This window comes from Drosophila hydei, unplaced genomic scaffold, assembly GCF_003285905.1.
Source record: "Drosophila hydei strain 15085-1641.00,03,60 unplaced genomic scaffold, DhydRS2 tig00000063-arrow-pilon, whole genome shotgun sequence".
Classification (NCBI taxonomy): domain Eukaryota; kingdom Metazoa; phylum Arthropoda; class Insecta; order Diptera; family Drosophilidae; genus Drosophila; species Drosophila hydei.
The window spans coordinates 4,926,890-4,952,988 of NW_022045657.1; the positions used below are offsets into that span (position 1 = coordinate 4,926,890).

Consider the following 26,099-nt stretch of genomic DNA (forward strand, 5'->3'; position numbering starts at 1 on the left):
ATATAGCTGAGTTACAAATAAAATTCATTCATACGCATAATGAAACAAGGCTCGCTTGGCCCCAAGTAACATGCGGCCAGAAAGGATAACAAAGGCATGGCCGAAAATAAGGACAACAATGTTTAGAAATAAACAAACAATTGTAGCCAGTAGCTGTACCACCCGCCTCCCCGCCCGCCTGCTGCTACGCTCAGGCGGCTCCAAGGGGAGGCGCTGAGACCACATGAGGAAGAATAACAACAGCAACAAGAGCAAAGGAGACTCCAAAATTCTTGTTTTGAGTTCGGGGTCGAGCTGCGGCTCACGCATTCATTGTCGCTGGCCGGCCCTTTTATCTCTGTTGGGAATTCGGTTGCACACACAGAGAGATAGCTAAAGAGAAGTAATGCAAGAGGGAGAGGCCATTAAGAGAGAGACACAGAGCGAAAGAGAGAGAGAGAGGATTTGCGCCGGAGGTAGCGAAAATCCACGCCCTGTATGTAAATTATTAGCTAGGCACTTTTTGTGCGGGCGCCTGGAGTTGTCGTCAAAGCCAGAACAATTTTCGGGTAGTAGCAGCAGCATGGGCGGCAGCAGCTGAAAAATGGTCATATGCACACATACACACACGCACGCACACACACACATATTGGTGAAAACAGATATAAATGTAAGAGAGCAGCGAACAGAGAACGAGAGAGAGAGCGCGCCGGTGAATGTAAAACGCCCTTTTGTCGCTTGATTTGAGAAGCTTGTGTAGAGTTGTTGAGCGCAGTTAAGAGCGCGTGTCTCGGCTTTTAAGCGTTAACGTAAGATGCCGACCTCAGATAAGAAGCCAAGCAGAAGGGCCCCAGCACGCAACATAGAGTGAGACCAGGCAATTTCTAGGCGCTGTTCAAGCACAACACAGTGCCAAAACAAGAAGAGAGCGAACGCCGCTCTTTGTCGCTTTGTGGCGCGCAACATGCGCACAGCATCCAAGAGCGACGACAGCAGTGGCAGAGGCAGTAGCAGCGTCACGAGCAGTAGCAGCAGCAGCAGCAGCCATGCGACTCAACAGCGGCAGCATCAGCGCCAGCTGCGAAAACTCTGCCATGCAGAAGCGGCCAACAGTAGTTGCCTCAGAGCCCGCGGGTTGAAGAAAACGTACGCATCGAGCGAGCCGAGCCGCGTCGCGTGTAACCAAACAAAGAAAAGCCAGAGAATAGCAAAAGAAACAAAAAAAAAATACAAAAAAAAAAATACAGTAAAATACCAAAAATTAAATGAAATAAAAAAAGTCGTATATCAATGCCAATCCATAGTAATTTGACACTGGCCAGACCGAAGTTAACCGTTGTGTTCATAAGCGGCAACGAAAATGTCTCCTTAATGTCACGCAAATGAGCAAACAAACATTTGATTGTCACACGTTGCCGCTGCTGCGACTGCTGCTGCGGAACAGCGAGTCTGCGACCGATACCGATACCGACTCATCGTCACTATTGCGAACGGCATCACAGTCAGAGACCTTAGCACCGGCCTGTGCCACGTTTCACGCAGGGCGTGTGCTGCTTCAATATCAACATAAGCGACAGCAGCTACCGCAGCGGCACCACCCACACCACCAACGCCAACAACAGCCGCTATCTACACTGCAGCAACAGCAACAGCAACAGCAACAGCAACAGCAACAGCAGCAGCAGCATCAGCGTTGTGTGTCTGCCTACCCCTATCGAAATCCATATTCGCAGTCGTATTCGCATCCGCGTTCACATCCGCATTTAAAAACATGTGCGCGCTCGCGTGTGAGTGTGTGTTTAATTGAAAAGTCATCGCCTTGCCACAGCACGAATCGCTGTCAAATGCAACTCAATGCGACCGCCTCTGAAATCTCAGTAAACTAATACGTCAAGTGTTGTTCAATTCTAGTTTTTGTCGTAGTCGTTGCCATTGTCGTTGCCGTCGCCGTCGCCGTCGCCGTCACGTCTGCCTCAGCCTTTGAATCTCTGTCGCCGTTTCGCCCTCTCAGCCTCTCTCTGTATTACCCACGCCGTGTGTTTTCTTTGCCGTGTTGGCTGCTTGTCAGCAGGCCTCGAATTTCATTTCGTTTCCGGTCTCGCAGGTCGGTAGCTGGTTATCTGGTCCCTGGACCCGTGCCCGGTACTCTCTCAGTCGCCCAGTCTGTCTGTCTGGCTGGGCAGCTGTTACACTTATTTTAACCTTTGCGGCGCGTTGACTTTTGTGCGCAAATTGATGTCAGCAATGTAAGTGTGTCAGAAACACAACCTGCACATATCTATGCACACACACACACACACACCTATGATATTTGTCTTTGTATGTGTTGTTCATGATTTTGCTTAACTGTTGCGTCAAGTCTCAGCGTTCAATGCGGGAGACACTGAAATGCTCCGCACAGCAAAACGCAAAGAAAATCTTCTAAAGAATATGGCTTAATTATAATTATATAATAAATAAGAGTTCGACATAAAATTATCAAACGCGAAGCATGAATAAACTCTATTCAGCTTGATTTCTTAACAGTTTAGCTGGCTTGTTCTGAATATCATTATATATTTATATTTTTCTAAGCATTTTTATAGCTTATAATAAAATAGACTCTCTGTATATTTTCTATCAATATAAATATTTAAATTTCTGTATCACTTATATATTTTACCATCGACTCTGGCTTGACTCCCATTCAGATTGCGTTGCCGCTTGTGATGATTTCTACAGACGTTCTCGTGCTCTAATTAATATGATTTACTTTTGCTGCGGAATGCCTAGAGGCTTTGTTCTCTCTGCTTTGCCTGCTGCTGCTCGTTTATTTGTATTTTATTCCCATTTACCATTGCGACTGGCAATCCCCACGCATTACTCATACGCCATGTCTGACCTGCCTGTCAATCAGTCATTCAGTTAGTCAGTCAGTCAGTCATTTACTCAGTCAGCTCATTCCCTATTTCCAGCCACTGCTTTTTATCTTCGTTTTCTGTTCTGTTTTTGTTTTTGTTTTGTTTTGTTTTTTGCTTTTGTTGTTGATTTTAACGTAAATTCCCACTTGCTAAGTTGCCAGGATGTCTTGTTTTTGTGTATAGGCTTCCTTTGTCTTGGGCTTTGTCCTGTCAGAAGCACCCATAAACATGCACACAGATACGCACATTGCCTGTAGACATGTACGTGTGTGCGTCTGTGTGAACTTTAGGTGACGCCAACTTGAACGACGTTGTCGATTCCGGCTGTTGCTCCACAAATATTTTCGTTTTTCAAGTTGATTTTTGGTCTTCAGCTGAGCGCCCTTTGTTATTGGTTCAACCTCGTCGCACCTCACAGCTATTCGCCAATATGCGTTGAATCGTTGCTAAATTGAATATCAAGTGTTTATTTGCATTGGACAGCCAATGCCACGCCCACAACTTCCTGTGACCCAGCCCTGGCTGTAAGTGATTATATGACATTGATGTATATTATTCCTCGCTGAGCGTTGCATTCTGCCAATGTTCCATCTGATCTATCACAGCACTTAAGTGAACCGTTTGTGCAGCGCAAACAAAATTAAACAAGTTGAGACTTTGTGTCCACAAAAGTTGCACTTACTCTAGCCGTTGCTGTTGCTGCTGCTGCTCTTAAAGAGTGGAGCAAGCAGCTATAAACAAGCCACTTATGCTTATAATATATTTATGCCGATTTTCATTAAAGTGCGTAAAACTTATTGAACTTAAAGTTTTGTGTTAATAATTAGCTATAATAATATTATTAGCATTACGTTCATGGTTGAGATTTGATACTTAGTCATGCTCTTGCAACATATTTTTTATTTAAAAAAGAAAATTATATTATTTGGTTTTTTTGGTTTTTAACATATATAAAATAGTTTTAGAACATAAAAATTATTAAATATATTTTATATTTGTATTTTATATGCTCAAATAATTTTATATTTGTATTTTATATGCTCAAATAATTGAGATCGCATCAGCATCTTTGTTAGTCTTGAGTTAGTTTTTAAATAAAATCATTCCCTCATCAATTTATGACAGACTCATAGATGTATATTTGTAGTTAAGAGTCCGAAAAATGAGTGTATTTCTGGAAAGTCAAGTGACTATCATCCGTTATTTATTACAGTGAAGTCTGTTGCGAAATCCACTTCGATTGCGGTCTCAGTTCACCGACTGCCGCTGCCATCGAATAGTTTCCACTTACTGCTCATAAAAAAGTATAGCATACTTTAGTGCGCGACGGGAGTCCAGTTGAACTGTCTGGCTCTGCAGCTGCAACCGCAATGGATAGAGATTGAAAACATCATTGATTGCTTTTTTTCGGATTTATAATATTTAAGCGAAGTTAATAGGCGCAGTTAGTACTGCTGCTTAAAAGGTTGCTTTAAGAGCAAGCTGAATGCATTCTTAAGGCAGCTTAACGTCTGTCTTCCAGTGCATTGTGCACCATTTGTTGAAGCCTCGAAGTGCTTGGGCTGCCGCATTGTTGCTGCCGTTGCACTTAGCTGACCCGCAGTCGCGACGATGTTGCCTAAAAAGCAGTCAGTCTCACAATACCAGCACCAGTCCAACTGTTTCAACTGTCCAACAATTGTGAGGCAAAGCCTCGCCACTGCCACAGTTCGTCTGCCTGTCTGTTTGGCTGTGTGTCTCTCGGTTTGTTGCTGTCCTTTATGTTGCATGCATACAGACATGCATGCATACATATATAAATGGCATTTGCTGTAGTTGTTGATGGACATTTGCTGGCAGCTCTTCTGCCTTCAGTTGGGCTGCTGCTGCCTTTTTATGCGCCACAAATGAAAATGCAGACAGACAACGGGCGCCAGTCGACGACGACGAGTATGAGGACGTCGACCAGGACCAGGACAACGACGTCTGACGATGACGTCGCATTACTGAAGACAATGGAACCAACTAAACTAAAGCCGGCACAGATCTCGCCGGGTTCGTTGGCAACTGCTCTGCAGTATCCACTTCCTACATGCATTTGAATTATGAGTTATAGTTGGGTCCAAAAAGAAAATAAGCAGGCGAACTGGTGAAAAGTGAAAAAAATATGGCCAAGCAACTTGGGCCTTAATTCATAATTATTTTTATGCCAGTGCACTCATTAGAGTTGTTCTTTTTGTTTATATTTCAAAACATTTCCAAGCGGCTCCCATTTTTATTTTGCATTTTCCATTTTCATTTCCATTCCATTTTCTGGCTTTGTCATTTGCATTTCGCATTTGGTTTGCTTTTTCACATTTCAAATTCGCAGCTGCACATTTTCGTGTTTCATATTTAGCTGCTGCCACCGTTATTTCTACTCCGCTGTGCAATTTGCAGCTCTATAATTGTAGGCCCTAGTCCATAGTGTGCACTGCATTTGTTCTTTATACGCTTTTGATAGCAGCTGAATGCTAGATTATTTAGCTTTCTATTTTTTTTTGTCTTCTGTTATTTGTAATTATATTTTTTATGGCTTATAGAGGAAAGTCTGCTGATTGTAAATAAATTGTGGAAAATAAATTAGTAATCTAAATATTTATTAGTGCAGATTTGCAAATGTTTCAAATACAGCCAAAATATTATTTACAATTAATTAATTACCCGAATGTGATTCTTACAACTTCTTCAATTTAAAATACTGCAAAAGAGTTCAGATCAAGACAGATAAACATAGAGGCGTTAAAGGAACCTGAACTGACTGACTGTCTAGGACTATAAAGTTCATAATCTAAAAACAGTAAAGCCGAAGTCACATAATATTAACAACGATTCCTAGGACTTAAGTTATAATATTTACTTGAAGAGCTGCACATTTTACGTAGTCATCAGGCGAATATATACTGTATCGAGTGGCTTACGTAACAATATATAAAATTATATGTATATAACATACATTGGCTATATATTTCATAGTTGCATTGCCAATGCAAAGGCATTTGGTTGCACGATTTTCCGTATTAAACCGAATTTAAAATACTGTTTAAGTTTTTGTTTTTCTTTTGGCAATTTGTCAAATGGGCGTGTCCCATAGTCGGCCTGGCCAGGTCAATGCAGACATGCACAGACACGCACACAAACATGAATTATCATTGTCAGCCAAAAACTTGAATGCGATAAATTGCCAGCAGCAGATGCATTGGGGAAAAATCTATAATTTACAGAAAATTTGCTTCCGAATGCGAGCGGATTGCAAAATAAATTGTTCCACTGTCAATGCGCTCAAGCGGGCGCGCTGAACAAGCGCAAATATGCACATGCGAAAACATACATATGTAACTAAATGTGTGTGTATGTATGTGTGCATGAGTATGTATGCATGTTATACACTTTCATATTAATGCCGCCAGATATGACAGTCAAACACAGCACTGCCTTAGCCAGGCGCTGGCAGCCAAATATTTGGCCAGATAGGACAGCTGCCAAAAAATGGCTGAGAAAAAAAGTGGCGAAAAAGGATTTTCAGTTAATTTGCTTTGTGCTGGGGCATTGGGTAAAAAGCAAGGCTTACGTTTTGGCAAGCTGCTGTTCGCGAAGTGATTGTAAAATTTGTTTATTTTTTGCGGATATTATTAAATCGCATAATTATTTTGAATGTATTTTGCAGCCATGCCAACGCTCAAGACTGCAAACAGGAATTGTTTAAACCTTCGACAACAAAGTGCTGCCAGCAACAAAATATAAACAAAAATACTAACAACAGACTCTAATCACACTGCACAGCTAGAACTTAGCTCCGAGCGCCAGGAATTTAGAGAAACATGATCATGGAATTGTCATTAATCAGGCACTAGATACGATAGCAACAGAAAGCAGCAATAACACCAACCACAACAAGAACAATGATATGTGGCAGTAATTGAAGCGAGACAGCATACGTAACAATTGGGGTCGTAGCAGAAGCTATAGCTACGACAACTAGTTAACCTACCTAACCCGTGAGAAGGCTGCGTGCTGCTCTAAAGCGGCACCATTGCTGCCATTAAAATAGACGCCGCAGCGCAACAGCAACGCTGCCGTCGTCACAATCAACGCCAGCGCCACCATCATCCACACCATCGCCATCGCAGACGACGACGGCGCATCCTAACATCGGGATTCGGCGTGGGCGCACGCCTCGGTCTGAGCGTTGGAGCTGGAGTTGCCGTTGGCTCATGCCGCCCGTTGCTGGCAACTCAACCGAGAGACGACAGCAGCGACGACGACGGCATAGCGATACCATCAACATCCACAGGGGCAGCTGTCTTCACACAGCTGCAGCCCGTCGACCAGCAGCGACGAAGGCGCCACTACCACGGCCTGTCACTTCTAGGCAATGCAACGTTCTGTGCAGCAACGGTGAGTAGATCAAATTGTTTTAAAAGTCAATTTTAAATATGAAATAGATTTGGAAGTCTTCAGATTTTGAGATTGCTACACTGCAAGCTAAAATCTAATTTAATCTTGTGGTCCCGCAGTGCAGCTTCAATTCTCCAAAAATTCTTAAATCTGACTACTTCAACTGACAATCTCAAAATCAGATTGTCAGGTTAATGCACTCAAAATGTTAATGAAGCACATACACATCACATTTGAATATATGATAAGCATACGCATGGGGCATAGACTGTTCGCAGGCCTCCTTCGATGCGGGCCTGTCAGGCACTTTAAAGCTGCCACTGTGCGACTCTAGTGTGGGGCAAACTTTCAACAGGAGCACATTTGAGCTGTGCTAATGAATTCCCCAGCAGACACACATAAACACAGCACAGTGAGACACTTTTTGTGTGTGAGTGTGTGTGTGTGTGTGTGTGTGTGTGTTGTGTGCTTGTGCCACTGACAGTCATATAATTTCTAATGTGCTGCTTTTATGATCGTCATATACAAGAGATACTCACACAATCACACACATGATGCGGTCGCGAAATACACCCACGGGTGCAGCCGCAGTCGCAGGCATCAGCGCACGTGCCTGAGCCTATGTGACTGTGTGTGTGTGTGTGTTGGTGTGTGTATCTTACTGTAAGTGTGTGCAAATTAAAATGCATAAAAGGATAACAGCGACGTTGCTGTTGTTGCAAACAAACCGCAGCAGCAGCAACGAGGCGCGGCGAGGCGAGGTGAGGCGAGGTGCCTATGCCTGTCAGCAACATTGTCATTGTTGGCAAATTTCGCGAAACTGCAACGGCAACTAAGGCAACAGCAACAGCAACAGCAACAGCAGCTATACCAATATGAGTTGAGCAGAGCTCTGGCAAATTGTACTGCAGGGAAAATTGTGATTTTCGCGCTCATCAACAACAGCAACAACAACAACAACGGCAACAACGGCAAGAACAACAGCAGCGAGGTGCACGTGTTGCTGTGCTGCTCGCTGCTTAGACGAAAGCCTCGTCTGGTTTAATTTTAGCACTGGGGATGCGGCCCAGAGCTGTGCCTACTCATTCAGCGCCTTGACACTACTGTGCTTATATACTTCTGTGTGTGTGTGTGCGTGTGTGTGTGTGTGTGTGGGTGTGTGTATGCGTCTACTTTATACATATTGCATACTGTTAGGCGCCCATAAAAAAACCTTTACGTTACCACATAAAAATAGATGCCTGCTTGTAGGTTGTTTGTGGCTGGTTTTGTTGTTGTGTTGCTGTGATGTGGAAAAAGTAGTTAGGGCCGTGCATATTGTAAAGCCGTAACGTCATAATCATCTGGAACATTTCAGTTATAAAGTTTTATATGATTTAAGCTCTTCAGACCCGTAATTATTTGGAGCACAGTAAAACGCTGAAGTTTTTATGTCAGCTTCTGTTTGACTCATGTTTACATATGAATAAGTATCATGAGTTCCATGTAACTACGTGTCCTTCCCTTTGCTCAGTCTGTCATATTTCATTCCGCATTGAATGACTCGGGGCAGAGCGATTGCCTAGGCCGGCACAACTGAGCGCATATTATTGCCAATCAAATGGAGTGCCATAAACCCGCGAGCTACTTTCAGTTTCCTGCTGATTGCAGGAAACACTTCATCAGAATAAATCAAAACAGTTCACAAGTCTTCGGGCCAACTTAATAAATGCAGGCTAGAAATGAATGGCAATCTATTGATTGAATATTGATATTCAGGTTAGCTTTAAATGTCGACAATCTAAATAAAAAAAGGAATTTCTAAATTCATTATTTTCTTTATATTTAATATGTCATTGCAAAATGTCTGTGCGCATAGGTATCTTAGATTATTTTATTACATAAACCTATCTTTTCTAGTTGCTTACTTCATCACAATTTGTTTGAAATATACAATTTATTTATTTGCATAATCTCTTTCAGTCTCTAAACTGCTCCTCAGTTAAATATTAATTCTGACTATATTCCACTTTTTTACCATCCACAAAAATCGTGCTGTCCCTCATATGCGCGTAATTCCTAAGTCAGTCAAGCGTTCAGTCCAATTTTTGGCGAATTTCTCTGTAATGTGCTTTCGATAACATTTTGCTCAAGTGACAAATTTTTGTCGCCAACGCAAACGAACAAAAAATGGGGAAAACAGAAAAAGTTCCAAAAAAACGGAATGGGTTTGCCAGGCGAATAGAGCAAGTGTTAAATGTTGACATGTCATGACATTGCAGAGAGCCATAGCAGGCCAAGCAGCTGTGCCTCGGCGAGTAAGACGAGTAGCAGCAGCGACAGAAGTGGAATATTGGTCAACAAGGAGTAAGGAGCAGAGCCCAAAGCGTTCCAGGAAGCGGCTTACGTCCTGACAGCTGACAGGCGAATCAATGAACTACGTTATGATGGGCCAGCAAGGCTCTTGGCCCGAACTCGGTTCAGACATGAAATAACATTTGCTCTTTGCTCCAAAGATGTGTGAGTGTGTATATATGTGAATGTGTGTGCGTGTGCTAATACACAGAGTAACATCAACAAATATTGTCAACGCAACATTCAACTTGTTATCCCTTCCGCTTGCTTGCTTCGCTTCCGTCGCTGTCTTTGGCTGCGTCTCTGCTTAATTTCGATTTGAACTCCATGATGGCCGCCATTTTGTCTTTCGCTCGTTCCGTCACTCTCGTTCACACTTGCTTAGGCAATGTCTCATGCCATCTCGCTCACTTATTTGCAGAAATTTATTGAAATTGTTTGTCAAATTCCGTTTACTTGTTTTGCGCATTTTGGCCAAATTTTCTTTTGCTGACAACGACGACGAACCGACGAGGACGCGGACGCAGACGAGGACGAGGACAGGCTTCCACTTCCGTTGATGTCCTTTACGCCATTTTGTCGTTTTTTCTCATTTCGGCAAGGCAGTTAATCTAAAAACTCGCTGTATACTCACTATATGACCGCTTCGTGCCATATCAAGCGCAAGTTTCGAGGCCGCCGTCGCATTTTTTTTATAAGTTTCAGCGATACAATTTTTTTCCACTTTTTTCCACCATTTCCCATACACTCCTCTATAAATGTATAAGTATAAGTGTCTTGCTAGCTAGCTGCTATATGCCAATGTTTGTTATTCATTTTGCATTCATGCAATTTTCTGTCCTCGTTGTTCTTGCTATTGTTGTTGTTGGCCAAGTAGCTAACGGAGCTGGTTTACATTTTGGGGTTTTCCTGATGGAAGCTACTGCTCATCCTCTCCTTCTCATCCGTAAAAGTAATACAACGTAATATGAAAATATTGGCAGGCGTCGAAAAGAGAGCCAGGACTTGGCCTAAAGCAAAGACTTTGAAGTTTTTATTGATGTTGTTTGAATTTGAATGACGTTGTAAAATTATACTCAAAAGTATGCAGCCAGCAAAAATACGAGTGCTTCAATAGCAGATGACAGCAAAAGAGAGAAAAGCAAATACACATCCCAAAGACACAAAAATGTTGCTAAGAATTTTTTTACTCCGCACTTACTGCCATCTTTTAGCCATTTTACCCATTGTGTGTGTGTGCGAGTTGTTGCTTTTGTTTGCTGGTAAACGGCATATGAAAAGTTTCATGTGCATATTTTTCTTAGTTCTATGTAAAGCATGGTCCGCTCTCATATATGCTATGCTATACATATACAGAGAACAAACATATATATATATATATATATATGTATATACACATTTTGGCATAAATTGTTTTTATGTGTATAAGGAAGAGGTTCAGCCAGTTTGAATGCGTTTCATATTCTGAACAGTGTGAAAATAGTTATAGTTGTATTTTTATGATTTTTTTCTATTAAAGCTAATAAAAAAATCTCTTTTGATCCGAACAAGATAACAGTGAATCAAGTCATATTTTTATCTGAGTTTTTAAACAGTTTTTATTTAACATACAGCAGAAGGCGTTTCATCGAAGCCATAGCTATTGCTTCCTCGTTGCTTTTGCCACTCTGTTTGCTTATTTATTTAATATTCAACAACAACATCCAAGTCTATCTAGCTTGTCTTGGCTTGTCTGCCTGCAACTCCCCAACTGATTTAAATTAACGTAAGTGCATTAAGAAGAGTATTATAAGTCTTTATTCTCAACCTTCAGTTGATTTGGTTCATTTTTCAATTACTTAAATTCTCTATATATTTGCTTCTATTAAGAAGAACTGCCTTTCATCACTTAAAAGATTTGCCTTCTACTTGCACAAATTAGCCAACGTCAAGCAAAGCAGAGTCTCGTATATAATTTGAGTGTGTCAGGATCTCTCAATCTCCATGAACATCAACCATTTTTTTTTGTCAAGCTTAACAAATCAAAGGCGGGGCAAGTACTTAAGCGGCAGGCAAGCCGAAATATATGGAGAACGAGAGAGAAAAAGAGTGAAAGAGTGACACGAAAATTGCACAATAACGCTAGAACGCACTTGTTCTGGCTTATTTATGCCAGGAAAAATACACACACACACACCAACACACACACGGGCGCGTACATAAGTCTATAATAGGCTCAAGACGCTTTCATTCAACACTTTTTAGGTAGCCAAAATGGCGCCAGCATAAAAAGCACGACATCAACGACGAAGACCAAAAACAACAACAACAATACCACAAAATAAAAAGAATGAAACAGGGATTGGAATGAATGGCGTAAAGAGCAGCGTAATAGACATACGCACGAAAGACAAAACTAACGGAAAAGAAAATGCCCCAGAAAACAGAAAGAAAGAAGACAAAAAAATAACGAAAAAGAAGCCAGTAAAAAAGAGTGAGCAATGCGTCTGCTTCTCACTCTTTGCATAGCTTTCAAATTCCCAGTTGCCTGGCCCGCACTGATTTGAGCCGCAAAAAAGGCAGGCAGTCAGGCGGCGGGCTGGCAGGCAGTGCAAATGTAGTGGCCGGAACACCTTTGGAACTGGACAAAAGGGGACCGTACAACATTCACCTATACATTCGCATGGTGCTTTATGAGTGTTTTTTCTTCTTCTTGTTATTATTTGCCTTTTTTCTTTGGCAGCAGGGCGCGGCCTTGCAGCAGTCGTCGGCACGCCGAAAGTATTGTGCAAAAACCAAAAATGTGAAAAAAAATTACAAAAAAAAAGCGAAAAACGAAAAAGTAAAAAGTAAAAATGTCAATTTGCCAAATGCCGGCAAACGGATGCTGGAAGCTGACAGCAGAAGCAGCAGCAACCCACCTTGTAAAGGTGCAAATTGTTAAGCTGCTTGATGCTTACTGCCTGCTGCTTACTGCCTGCCAGTGGATTGCGTGTCAACTGTGGCTGAAGCCAAAACTTCAAAGCCAGTGCTCCAATACGAGTATTAGGAGCGGGCTTCCAGGCATGGCGGTGTCAAAGTTGCCGAAGCAACCACCAACAGTAGCGCAAAGTAATTTCCGAGATATTGTACACCCACCCACACACACACTAGCAACGAGTTATTCAGACATTCATACAAAAGCCAAGGCAATCTTCAGCCACCGCCCCGCATGGATCTGCCTCAACCAAAACCACTTTAATTTCCTCAGGCTCCGGCTGCGACTCGGGCAACCCTCGTTACACGAGTATAAAATATATCTCCTGCCTTTTTTCAGTCATTCACAATTTTTGGGCCTTCAGATTTAGCTTAGACATTCGCCCTCGCCCAGCAACTGTGCATGATATTTGACAACACACCTCGCCCGAGCAGCTCGTCTTCAAAATAAAAGTTTTACGTTGTATTTTGTCGTCCGTTGCCAATTGCTATGATTTCACTTGACTTCTGTGTGGCCATACAGTTTAAAGTGTGTTTAATTTAAATGACTCAAAGGGTTGTCCATGCTCTGGGGGTGGCAGACTGTGTGGCCGCAGCAGTCCACAGCCGCTTGAGGGTTGCTCCTTAAAGTTTTGCCACTAACTTTTCAAGCCCATCTGAATACAAGCAAGTTTCGTGCGAAGCCAAACTGTCAAAATGTATGTGCTCAACAACTTTCCACTGTGCCCAAAACCCTTCTTGGCCAATTTAAAGACGCTTCAGCTAAAGCGTTTCCAAGCAGTTTCTTAATTAAATAAACCAGTTATAGTTGCGTATTTTTATTTATTAAATATTTATTTATTGGCTAACATCTCTTATAATGTATTAACAATTGGCTTTATGGAACGAGCCATTCAAGCAGACTTAACAAGAAATTTACTTTTGAAAATATTTAATATTTTTTTGGCAACAGTCATAAAGTTTGCTCCAATAGGAAAAGCTAGTATTTCTTCTGAACTATACTTTTCGTCTTCCATAGTGTGTTAAAATTCGTCGTAAAATAAAAACTCTCTTATTTATATGGATAAATGAAATTTAATTTTCTTTTCAATCGATTTTTTGGTAATCTTTGACTTCGCGGCTCTGGTTCTGGTTTTGGTTCTGCTTCTGGCTCTGGCTCTGGGCAGCTGACAAAAGCCGAACGCCCTTTTTTAACACCAGCATCCGTTATGAGTTACATGCGCGCATACACACGCACACACATACACACAACATTGAATTCCAAGCGAATTGTGCGACTCACAATATTCGATTCTTATTGTAATCGTATGAATATATTCCACGCATTATAATGCTCAATGCTGAGCTTCAGTGGCTTTTTCCTTGCGCAGTCGTTGACTTTTTGCATTTTTAATGTTTGTAAATGTGACTTTCCTCCGGTTTACCCGGCTCTCCAGCACAGCCTGTCCTTTTCTCTGCCTCTTCATGTGAGTGCGTTCAATAATTTCCGCCACGCCATTTTGAGTTGGGTAACGTGCGTGGTGCCTCGTAGCCGCCTGCCAAATAGAGTGTAACGTTTCTCTGTATGTGTGAGCGAGTATGTGTGTGTGTGGCGCCATCAACTTGAAAAAGCGTCAGTGGGTAAAACCTTAAATCTCTGTTGGCACTTTCTGTGTGTTTTTGGGTATGAGTGTGTGTGTGTGTGTGTGTATTTGTGTTTGCCAGCGTGTATAATACACACCTCTTCCGCCTTCCGCCATCCGCCATCCGCCATGCGCCGCCAGCAAATCGCATTTGTATCACTGCACTCGGCTGCTTTCACTTGGCGCAGGTTTACTGGCCTGGCTAGGGCTGGGCTCGGCTTGACTGGGTATTTCTGCAACGTTTCGCCGCCTAACAAACCGGAAGGAAGTAAGTTTTTAAACGCAGCCAGTGCCAGATTCAGTTCAGGTATTGGAATTCTTCGCTGCAGCCGCAAATCGCCTTTGGTAGTGGACGTGACTGTGTGGCCGAAGTCAGCGTCGAGCTTGGACGCGGGGACAGGGACACTTTATTACGCTGCACGCGCGAATTGCAATGCTTCCGCTTAACGAAGCGAAGTCGCTATTCGGCAAAGTAAATGCAGCGAAATTGCCCAGCCAAAAAAGCTGGCTTTAAGCAACAACCCATTGCGTAGACTTTAAAGAAATCCGATTTAAAACGGCAAAAGGGCGTTAGCTTTATAATAATACAATGATCAGTGGTCAAGCTTTTTGCAATAGCAACTGCCTTTATATAAATTTGTTTGTGCTTTGCATTTGCTAAATTTGCCGAAAGAAACAGAATTATTTTAGCTGATTTCATCAGTTTTGCTTCTATTTACCGATTTTTTCTTTAAACTAAACTGCTTTCAGATTGTTTGCACACAACGAAGATCTTTAGAGAATTATCCAATAAGAAATGGCTTTGTTTGTGCCTACATTACGTATACGCCACGTGTTGTCTACTTGAAGTAAAATCGATTTTCAGCCATTTTGATTTCGTTTATTTTGTCGGCAACGGCAATGGCTATAACAAAATATTTATGCGGCGTCATTGGGGCATCATTTAAGTCGTTTGCTGGCATCCACAAATCTTTGCCCATCTGTTTGGGCTTAGGGTCAGTCTTAATTTGAATTTAATTGAAGCGTTGGACGCGCTAGTCCCACTCAATGTACACGACTACAGTCACATGCCTCCACCCTCTGCACTCTGCCCTTTCAATGTAACTGGCACATCCGCATCCAATTAATGGTGCCGAAACTAGCGTGGAATGTATGTCGAGTGCCAGGGTACGTAGTACGAGCTGTTAAATAAAATATGGAGCCACCCGCTGCCGACGCTGCCGACGCTGATGCTGATGCTGATGCTGACGAGGATTGCTGAGAGCCGAGTGCTTGGCCCTTTTTTTCCGGCATGCTTGTTTACTGTTTTACTGCTCTTTCACGTCACAGAGAGAGGGACAGGAAGGAGAAGAATGTATCTGGATATGGTTTGGGGAAAAATAAGTATGCGTATGCGTATGTGAGTGTGTGTGTGCCACTTAATTTTACATTTTCATTTGCCAGCTCAGATGACTTTTGGCCATTTACAATCATTTTTTTTTCTTTTTACGCTTGAGGCAAACTTGCAATGGAAATTGCGTATTAAATTAATTTTCAGCTTGTTTGAAGTTTGACCTGCAGCAGCAGCAACAGCAACAACAATAGAAGCAGCAGCAGCAACAACATTGCCAAACAGCAAATAAAACCATGTAGTTTATGTTGACATGCCGCAGTGTGGTGCAATTTGGGTGCGTCGTGAGTTTATGGCCCACACAAGAGCTCTGTACGTAACAGCAATACGACAAAGCCAAATTGTAGCTGTTGCCCGTTGCCAGTTGCCAGTTGCCAGTTGCCAGTTGCCAGTTGCCAGTTGCCCGCTGCCAGTCGGTTACTTCCATTTGGTAGTTGGACTGCTATTAGCTTTGCTTTTTTACTGCGCGCCCATCCAAAAATGAAAAGCCAGCGAGGCAAACGCAGGAAATAGTAAAATGTCAGCGTAAAACTGTAATTTATGTGCATGTGCGAGCAGTCGCTTGAGACGCCCAGACAGACCAACAGACTGACAGTGGGGACAGGCAGTCGGGGAGACAGAGTCGCGGTTGATGCAAGGGAGCAGGGGAGGTAGGTGATCTGAACGCTGGCTAGCTGCTTGCCTTTTATGTGCATTTCATTTGGCTGTTGCCTTTTGATGCCGTAGAAGACGGTTGCCGCCCCCATCTCAACATTTGCTAACTACTTATTGTTGTTGTTGGTAGAGCTGCTGCTGCTGCTGCTGCCGTTGGCCATAAACGTAACCAAGCACACATCAATCAATTCATCGACTGCGCTTAAAGCCTCGACCGAGAGCAACACGAAAAGCTACAACCAAAACTGAAAACGACCCGGATATCTTTCTTATGGCCTTGCCAACAACGACAGCATGCGAGGGCTGCCCATTGGTCATAAAACTTTCGAAAAGGTTTGTCAGCTATCCCTAGCCCTAATTATTCTATATGTATTTGTGGGTGTGTGGGTCCGTGTGTGTGTGCATTACGAACACACCTTTTGATTCGATCGATACGTGTATGATTTTGTGTGTCTGATAAAATAGTGTTATATTATGGTTCTGAGCCCCAACAACTTTTCCATTTTTAGGTAACACTTTAATTTGATTTACGTGCAATCAAGTATTAAATTAAATCAATATTTTACTTATTTCTAGAAGTTATCCAGCTATACATATATTAAAGGAAAGCATTTATTTATAAAATAAAAAAATAAATAAAAAATGTTCATATTAAAATACAAATCTATAATAATTACTAAAAGTCTTAAAAATATATACGTACAAAAGATATATAAAATACAAAAGAAAATATATTTTTCACTACAAAAACCTATTTTCTCTCAATTTCTCAGTGAAAAATCTCTTTTATGGACCATTTCATAACTAATGCTGCTCTGTTGACTTTAAACGAATTCAAAGAAATCTTTCGAGTTCAGAGATGGCCTTCAACTTCATGTGTTTATCCTAAAAAAGTTAGTCCATATTTCCTGCTTGTCTTGCTGCTTACCTTCACTATTAATATCGCTCTTTTTTTTAAGGGGCATTTTATTTTTGTATGAGAATTTATTTCACCTTTTCTACTTTCTACGTTCTGCTTATTTTGTAAGCTGTGTGCCATCATAAATGTAATATAAAAAACACAACTTCTGAAATTTATGTGACCACAAACACATACACACATACACACATATATATATATATAAATATATATATGCATAGCTAGACACTTGTATGGGTAGAGATATTGGACCCGAAAGACAGCGCATCTGTCCTTTGGCATTGAACCTTGCGGCAATCGTTTTGTATCAGTTTAAGCCGCTGCTGTTGCCATTGGTCAACTGTGACATAACTTTGATTGAGTTGCTGGCATCGAGATGTAACGCGCGCTGCGATTAGGGCAGCTGGCATAAGTCTAATAGGCAAAACGACAGCCAAAAAACAGGAAGCCAACAAAATGAGATGTTAGACAGCCATTAAAGGCTCTCAGCAGATGCGAACGAACAAGTGCTACGCAGACACACTCCACTTGAAATGACAAGTTAATCATTAATTTAGACTGACATGTCACAATTTCAAGTATTCAATTTCATTTACTTCAAAGTCACAAACTGCGGCGGGGCTAACGCTCACGCGTGTGCGGTTAGTATATTATAATATGAATATAAGTGTGTTCCCAACATCATTTTCAGCTCAATATCTCGCAATAGTTAGTAGTATATAAATATATGTAATAATAGTAATGAAACTAATGCTTATGAGAGCTTGACATGGTGTGCGTACCCATTAGGAATATCTCATTTAAGTTAGTTGGCGAAATGCGAGCGATATCATTAACTGGAATTCACAAAGGGCGCAGTAGACAGAAACCAAGAGAGCAGCTGCAAAATTATTTATAATAAACACAATAAGCATGGAGCAGCTGCTGTCAATGGCTGACAGAAGGGCGTGGCACTGACAGCTGGCGGCTGGGTGACGGTTTCCTGCTGACAGACGTAAAAGGCATGCAAAATGTTTAATTCTCGAGACGATTTGCAGTTTAATTACGTGTTTACCACGCACTTTAGCACTGGCGGATGTGTGCGTGTGTATCAGGTGTTTACTATCTAATGCCGATCCAGCGCCTTCACTCGGGCACATATAAGCGAAGACTGTCAAATCCCTTCATAAAGGAGACTCGCAGCTAGTCGGAAAAAGTATGCTACAAATTTGATGCTTTCTAACATATTTGCCGCAAATAGCTCGCATTTCTCTCGGTTTTCTGTGGCAAAAATGTAAAATATTTTATGGTCTGGCCTTGATAACATAGCAGCCACATGAAAAGAGAAGCTGCAAAAAATGAAAATACCAATCAGCGCGCCTGTCAGCTTGCAGCCCAACTCGTGCTTATCGGCAAGTTTTTGATTTGCTTTAAACTTTTCTGTGTGCAACATAAAATACGGCAACAAAGCTGACGAGCGCCGTTTCCTTTGAGGCAGGCTCATCGAGTCGTCCTTTTTCGTGCCTTGGCATCTCTTTTAGTTGTTGCTGTTGTTGTTGTCAGTCACCTGCTGTGCGCACAGCTCAATTATATAAATTTTTATGGCTGAGGTAAATTTATGCGCGCGTTCGTTTCTTGTGTTTACCCAGTAAAAGTAAAAGATGTGATGGCAGCCCCGCCACGGCCATGGCCTGGGGGAGCCCCACTTTCCAGTTCTTTCAAATTTTTCCTTGGCGGCTTCTTTTTTTGGAAGAGCGGCAAAATTATTTGTAAAAATATTTTCCATACTCAACATTAGTAATGCGAGTGTTTTGATTAATCAAATCGCAAAGTTGTGGGTTGTGTGCATGAATCTTTGATAAGGGCTAAAAAGTTTCACTATGACGTTCCTTAGATTGACGTTTGCTTTTCTCACAATTCTCAACAGCTACTCGCATGCCAAACATCATTTTCACGCACTCTCACTATAAATTCTCATAATGCAGCCAAGTAGGTAACACACACATATATATAATATATAATGACTGGAATGGCTGTCTCACATGCAAATAAAAGACAAAGGGCATAAACCTTTTCGTAATTCATTAATTAATGCTGTGGTTATTATCTGGCCAAGAACCCCGGCGCATTAGGCCGACGTCCACGTGCGTTAGTTGGCTGTGTGTGCACTAATTCCTCGTTCATTCACCTGTCCAAGGCGAAACTTTCTTAATTTCGCCGGCTTTATTGCTGACGTTAGTATTATTATTATTGTTGTTTATATTTCTGTTTGCCTACAACATGCATAAATATCTCGCACAATAACAAATCGCATCACAAATGAATAACGCTGCTGGGAGAAGGACTGTACGACACAGCAGCCATGTAGCAGCCTTAATTCGAAGCATTATGACCTTTTTCTTGTGCAAGATAATCAAATCACAAAAATATCTCTTAAATCTTTTCTGCGACTTTTTAATGTAATAAAAATTTGAAAAGATTCTTATTAATTGCAGCTCTAAATGTAAATCAAGCTTTCATATCTTTTGCATAAAAACTAATTAATTTTAATAGACTTTTTTCTGCAAACACATTTCGCATGAGATTAAAAAGAAGCTAATTTCCAAATAACTGAGCATTTGAACATAAATCAGCGCATTGTTACTTGACTTTTGTTACCGAAATTCAACTCTGAATTGTTTCCTTTGCTTTTTTGAAACTTGGTGCGGCTGTGCAGCGATGGTGTTCAGCTGAAATTGATTATGCAGGTGAGTTACGGTTCGGACTGATATATGGCCTGCACGTAGCTGGTTTTAATTGAAAACCGAAATGGCGCTGGCCAAACACAAAATGAGTGGAAAAAAAGTCAAAGTCGGGGCGTGGTGGTTGTTGATTTTATGCTAATCTATGCAGCTTAGCTGAAGCATCAAAGACGCCATCCAGAGCAGGAGCTGCCAGAATGCCGTCAAGTCCTTTGATATACTGCATAAAATTAAGTGACAGCAGCCGCTACCGCTTCACAGAATATGTCTAAGTAAAGTAAGCAGTTTTTTTTATAATTATGCGCAGGTATGCGCTGCCGGCTAAGCATGCCATATCCATTATACTTCATACTGGCCTAGCTGAACGTTTCTAAGATTCTTGGACGTTCTTTGCATTTTATCAGCAGACGCAGCTGCAGCTATGGTTAACAATTCAATTAATATTCCTACTATCGCAGAACCTTATTATTTTTATGATAATTAGTTAGAGCCTGACTTTTTTCCCGCTTACGTAATCTGCTTGAGCAAACTGTAAGTGCAACTGACCAGCGGTAGCTGAAACATTCAGGACGGCACTTTGCCCAAGTGCAACCCAGATGCCACAACAATGCCAGAACTTTGGCTATGCGGTTGAACTATGCAGTCTAAGCTGACGTCGGAGTAACCATCAGCCAGCTGGCCTTCGACTTGACGCTTAATTGGCTTTGGACCAAAATCAATTATTACGCACAAACAAAAAGGAGCCTCGGCCGGCTATCCATTATCTTGCTTTAACAGCTGCTTTAACGAGACTTTGCATCTTTCCTCTCAATTGAATTTTTGGGGCACGTAGACGGCCGCTTTATGGGCTAGCTATATTTGCATGAATAGCAATCGATTTGATTATGCTTTAGTATGAACAATTTATTGCTCTAGAAGAATTACCGTTAAATATTCAAAAGGTAGCTTAAAAGAATTTAGTTGCCTACCATCCAAGGCTTCATTACTATTTGCAACTTGCGTTTTCTAACCTTACAAAGTTTTCTTTCTTGGAATAATTTGCGCAACTTATACATTGTTCTCGACAGTTGCAACTATTTAACTTTGCTTAATTGAAAATTTAAATTGCATTAATGTAATAAATCAGAAATTATTTATCACCCGGTCAGTGTCTTTCCGCTCATTGACTTTGTGTGCATAGACGTAGGACGAGCCGGAACTTGGGCGAAAGTCGCATGCACAACTTTGGGCCTTCTGTATATTGTATGCAAGTCTCTTTTGATTTTTGCCTTAATTTTTTAGCCTACTTTCTATTTGGAACGAATTTATTTTGCGCTCTAACTTTGCGCAACCGAACGAAATATTTTGATTTGCTGCTGCCTGTGGCAAAAGTTCGTTAAAATATTCATAATTACTTGGCGTGTGATGCGGCGGCACTTGAAGCACCAACCCTGTCTCCCTCCCTTCCCCTTTGACCCGTATGCCCAACGTCCCTTCCACCTCTTGCCCCATAGCTGGTGGAACGCTGCAGAGCAAAACAGAAATTTTGCCACTTAATGAGCGAGGGCGAAACTTTGGCCAAACTTTTGGAGCAGCGCATAAAATGTATAAGAAAGGCGGCTAGAAGCGGGTGTGTGGGAGTGGCAGCCGGGGCACGTTTAAAATAATTACGAATTTATTTAAGCTCCTTTACGGCGAAAAAATAATTTACAATAGTTGCTTGATGTTAAAGTGGGCGGTGCATTTAGCTGAAGAATAGACGAACGGACGGACAAGAGAACGCAACTTTCTTGGCCAGCGATTGTGGCTGAGAGCTTCCCTTTAAGCTCCAAATGTCAAAGGGGACAACGAACGAAGGAATTTATGCTTATGTCATGGATTTTGCAAATTTACACAACGCTTAGTCGTAAAAAAAATAAGAAAGAAAACGGAGTTGCCTACTCTACATTTTTAATGGCTGCCATTGCCAGTGCCATTTCATGGCCACAAGACAAGACACTGGCAGTCCCACAAAAAGGCTGACAGTCTGTCGCCCCGACATGTGACACTCGCATACTCGTACGCACACGCACACGCACACACACACAAAGACGCAATTATCCTGTGTGCTCCCGAACAAGAGAAGAAATTGCCAAAACTATGCTTTCAGTGTCCAGAGCCCAACTCTGTTAACAACAACCACCCAATGCCTGCCCTGCTCTCCCAACTCATTCAACTCAGCAACTCATCCAACTCACATGTGTAAGCGCACACAAAGGACATGTTTCGGGCCGAGTTGTTGAGTCCATTTGCAAATTTTTTGGTCATGCTGTGACTGCTGAAAGCGGGTTAAAGCCACCTCAGACCAGTGAAAGTATTTTCTGTATATAATATGTATAGTACTTACATTCAACTGGCATTGCTGTTGCTTTTGCCGTTGCCGTAGCCATTGCCGTTGCTTTTGCCGCTGCCTTTGACTTTGCCACTGCCTTTGCCTTTTATGTTCGTCAGTTGTTTGGCCGGAGCCTGCCGTTGAGCCTTCGGTCCCTCGTATCTCTGTGTAGTTGTGCGTAAAAGCCTTATAAATAAGTTATACACGTGGTAGATGGGCATTGGCTTCGTCGTCAGCCAGACGCCAGCAAGCACAGCTCACAGAACACGCAAAGGCCGCTGCAGTGTCTAAGTGGGGAGCAGGAGTGAACTGTACATAATATTATAGATCTGCAGACCTAAATTTATTTTTAAGCAAAAAGTAAACTTATCAAATATAATAGACATAATTTAGTTATTCTTAAACTTATATAAATATGCGAAGGAAGCTAGTTCTTTTCTATCCCTGAATACATTGAATATGCATATTTAGGGTATAATGGTTTTATTGAAATGAATATAACAGGTGAAAGGAGGCGTGGCATTGCCTTTAAATTCTTGATTAAGGCGATGAGCTCACTCGATATAGCTGTGACAGAGATCTCGTAGTGCCTCATACCCTTTTTTTTCGATGGCTCTTGCCATTTCCGATTTTTAATCGATAGTTTGGTCATTTTAAGCGAGAGGCTTGAATATAGTATATGCTATAGATGTTTAATTTACTATGTGAGTTCTTGTAATAAATGCGGATTAGCATTCAGAGTATTTCATCTAGAGGCTTATGCTATTGTTGCGGTCTTTAATGTTAAGAACTGCATCGATAATAAAAGTCCATACCACAGCCCAGTGCAGCAAGCAGAGAGCATGCTTATGTGTGCCTGTGTATATGCACCTCGTGGTGTTTGCAGGGTTCAGAGTATCTTCTAATCGGGCACAGCCGTCTAGACCTTTCCCACATGTTTTAGATTATTCAACCTAATTTATTTATGATATTCACGTTCTTTCATGTTATTCAATTACTTCCAAGAACATTTTCCTTTTGAAAATATATATATTTGTGAATGTTAATAAAAAATTCGTTTTAAGAATAACAGTAGAAATTTCTCTAGTATAGTAGTCCTTTTTTATTATGCTGTAAATTTTCCTCTTCGTTAATTTACAAAAGTTTCTTTTTTTCAGAAATGTGTAAACTTTTATTTCTATGATTTCTTTTATACAAGAATCGACCAAAATGAGAAAATAGAAAATTAAACATTGAATAAAATTGGGCCCGCTGCTTATTGAAACACACTTGCAGAGTGAAACAGAGAGAGAAAGAGAGAGTGCGAGAGATAAAGCGACGGAGAGTGTCAGAGAGAGAGAGAGAGAGAAAGCGAGTTAGTGGCGGAGAGGGAGAGAATGAGAGAACTCAAGAGAGTTGCAGTATTATTTTTGAATTATTGAAATATTATTTTGCGAATTTTATACAAACTTAAACTGAAAACTTTATTTAAATAATTTTTTTATTAACGGAGAAAGTAGAACTCTTGGATCGCCTGTTTGCTTATTATATATTGAATAACAAAATATTGACTACCAAAATAGGCACCGATTGTTCCGTTGTCAAGAATCTCTCCTGATCGGATATTTATTACCATGATATTTTCAATGTGAATTAACTCTTAATTGATGCATTTAAAAGTTTACGTTTAAGCGTCGTTTGAAATCATATTCTTGAGTAAACATTTTCCACGTTCAGTTGAGCATATGGAGTAGTATTAAGTAACTGCTTTCCCTTCTTAATACATGCCTTGGTGGCTGTAATTTGTATTAATATGAATTCTGTTTGAAAATGATTTCATCCCTTAGCACGTAAATGAATTGATATATATATATATATATATATATATATATATATATATATATATATATATATATATAATTTAAATGACTTTACAAACAGGCGATTTTAATATAATTTTCACAGACTCAATTGAAGGTACTCGGATCGCTCTAGCAGTAACTGAAATTCGAGTGCGCAATTAGCAACCCTTGCCAAAAGCCATCATATCGATTTGCAATCAAGCGTAGTTCTGCTGAAAACTGGTGAAAAGGGTATGAGAATATTTCGTGGCTGCGTAGGGTGCGGTGCGGGGCCCTTTTTGCAATTGGATTTAATGATGCGCGAACTATTAAGCGCATTAAAAGCATTAAAAGCGTTTTTTGTGCTCACCTTTCAGCTGCTATCTTTATAGGGCGCATGAAAGAGGCGGCTAGACAAAAAAAACTCCGGACATGCAAGCAACACTTATTGGCTTTGACAGATGCCATTAAAATTTTAACGCCACAAGTAAATGCGCCTGCAGTTGACACACGTGTGTTAAAAATGAGAAGAAAAAATTAACGCTGAATAAATTAAATTTCACAACTACTTGAATGTAAAGCTTTTAGCTAGCTTTCACGCGACTGTTCGTTTTTGTGACGTACGCCAACGACCGCTTAATTTAATGGAATGAACGGGAAACGTGGCGTATGCGCAATTGAATTAGTGCGAAATATGTATACTAGAAATATACTTGGCAGAGCAGAGCGCGAAAAAAATGAAATTAAATTTAAAACACATCAGACGCGCATTAGACGCAAGCCAGAGCCAGACTGCGCATAAGAATTTGAACAAGGATGAGAGGAGGACAAGGGTGAACCGAACGAGAGGCAGCTGCCAGCCACGAAATTAACTTGCGAGCCATGGCAAAGACAAACAGCAGTTGGAAATGAAATAAAACAAAAAATGCGACGTTTACACACACACACAGGCACACACTCTCAAACCCACAGCTATATTCAGGGAACCACACACAGAGAACTTGACATATGACATTTAATTTACTGTCTTTGGTATGTTGCTTTCGCTTGGCGCACTGCCAAAAGCATTTGCTCACATTCATTAATTTTCATTTTCGTAAAACACAAAAAAAATAAACTAAGGAAATAAACCACAATGGGTGGAACATACATTGCAACTAAGCACCCTATAGCAACACCTTAGCAGCTTTTTTAATAAATCGGGGACAATAAGATATATATATATATAATTAATTTAAAAAATAACTTGAGATATGTTTTCTTATTTTATATATACATATATAGAATTTTATTATATATAAAATAAGAAAACATATCTATATATAAAATAAGAAAACATATCTCAAGTTATTTTTTAAATTAATTATATATCCAGTAAATGGAAAATGTTTAGCAAATAATGAGAAAAAAAAAATAAAAAAAATATATAAATATATATATATACATGTATTTTTTTACTTATTTGCTAAACAATTTCTATTCACAAGCTCTATAAATAAATTTTAAAAAACTTTAAATGTTTTTTTTGTTCTCGCTGTGAATAAAATACAAATTAAATAATAAGAGCTTCAGGGCCATAAAAAATGTTTATTAAGGAAATATAAATTATAATTAATATACATTACAATTATTATGCGGACATGACATTATAAGCTACATTTATTTTATTATGGTTCTTTATTATTTATTATAAAATTTTGTTCAGCTATTTTAGTGATTTATAAATATAAAAATTAAATATATTAAAGAATAAACAACAAAGGCTGCTCATTGAAATGCTCTAGGCTTTATTAGAATAAATTTGACATTCTTAAGATTGACAAAATATGCGTAAGACTCGTAATTCCCTTTTCCCAGAAAAGAGCAACTGAGCGAATGTCCTGCAAACACTTATATGGATGAGTTGAGCGGCAGTTTTTCCTTTTGGGCGCTGCTGGCGCCGTCATCGTCATTACGAACATTATGTTTTGGGGCAACGCCACTAATGCTCAGCGTCACCCTCACACAAACAGCAAATCATGCTCACACACACATTGTGAG

The 26,099-nt window shown here is 40.6% G+C and overlaps 1 protein-coding gene across 1 annotated transcript in view; it reads left to right on the forward strand.

Annotated features, from left to right (window-relative positions):
• The first annotated feature begins 1,106 nt into the window (after positions 1–1,106).
• The window catches only part of LOC111593371 (acetylcholine receptor subunit alpha-like 1), a 73,016-nt gene continuing 48,023 nt past the window's right edge, over positions 1,107–26,099 (forward strand). The window contains exons 1-2 of the mRNA XM_023306087.2: positions 1,107–2,225; positions 6,565–7,295. The gene's annotated coding sequence lies outside the window, so the exon portion shown is untranslated. The remainder of the gene's footprint in view (positions 2,226–6,564; positions 7,296–26,099) is intronic.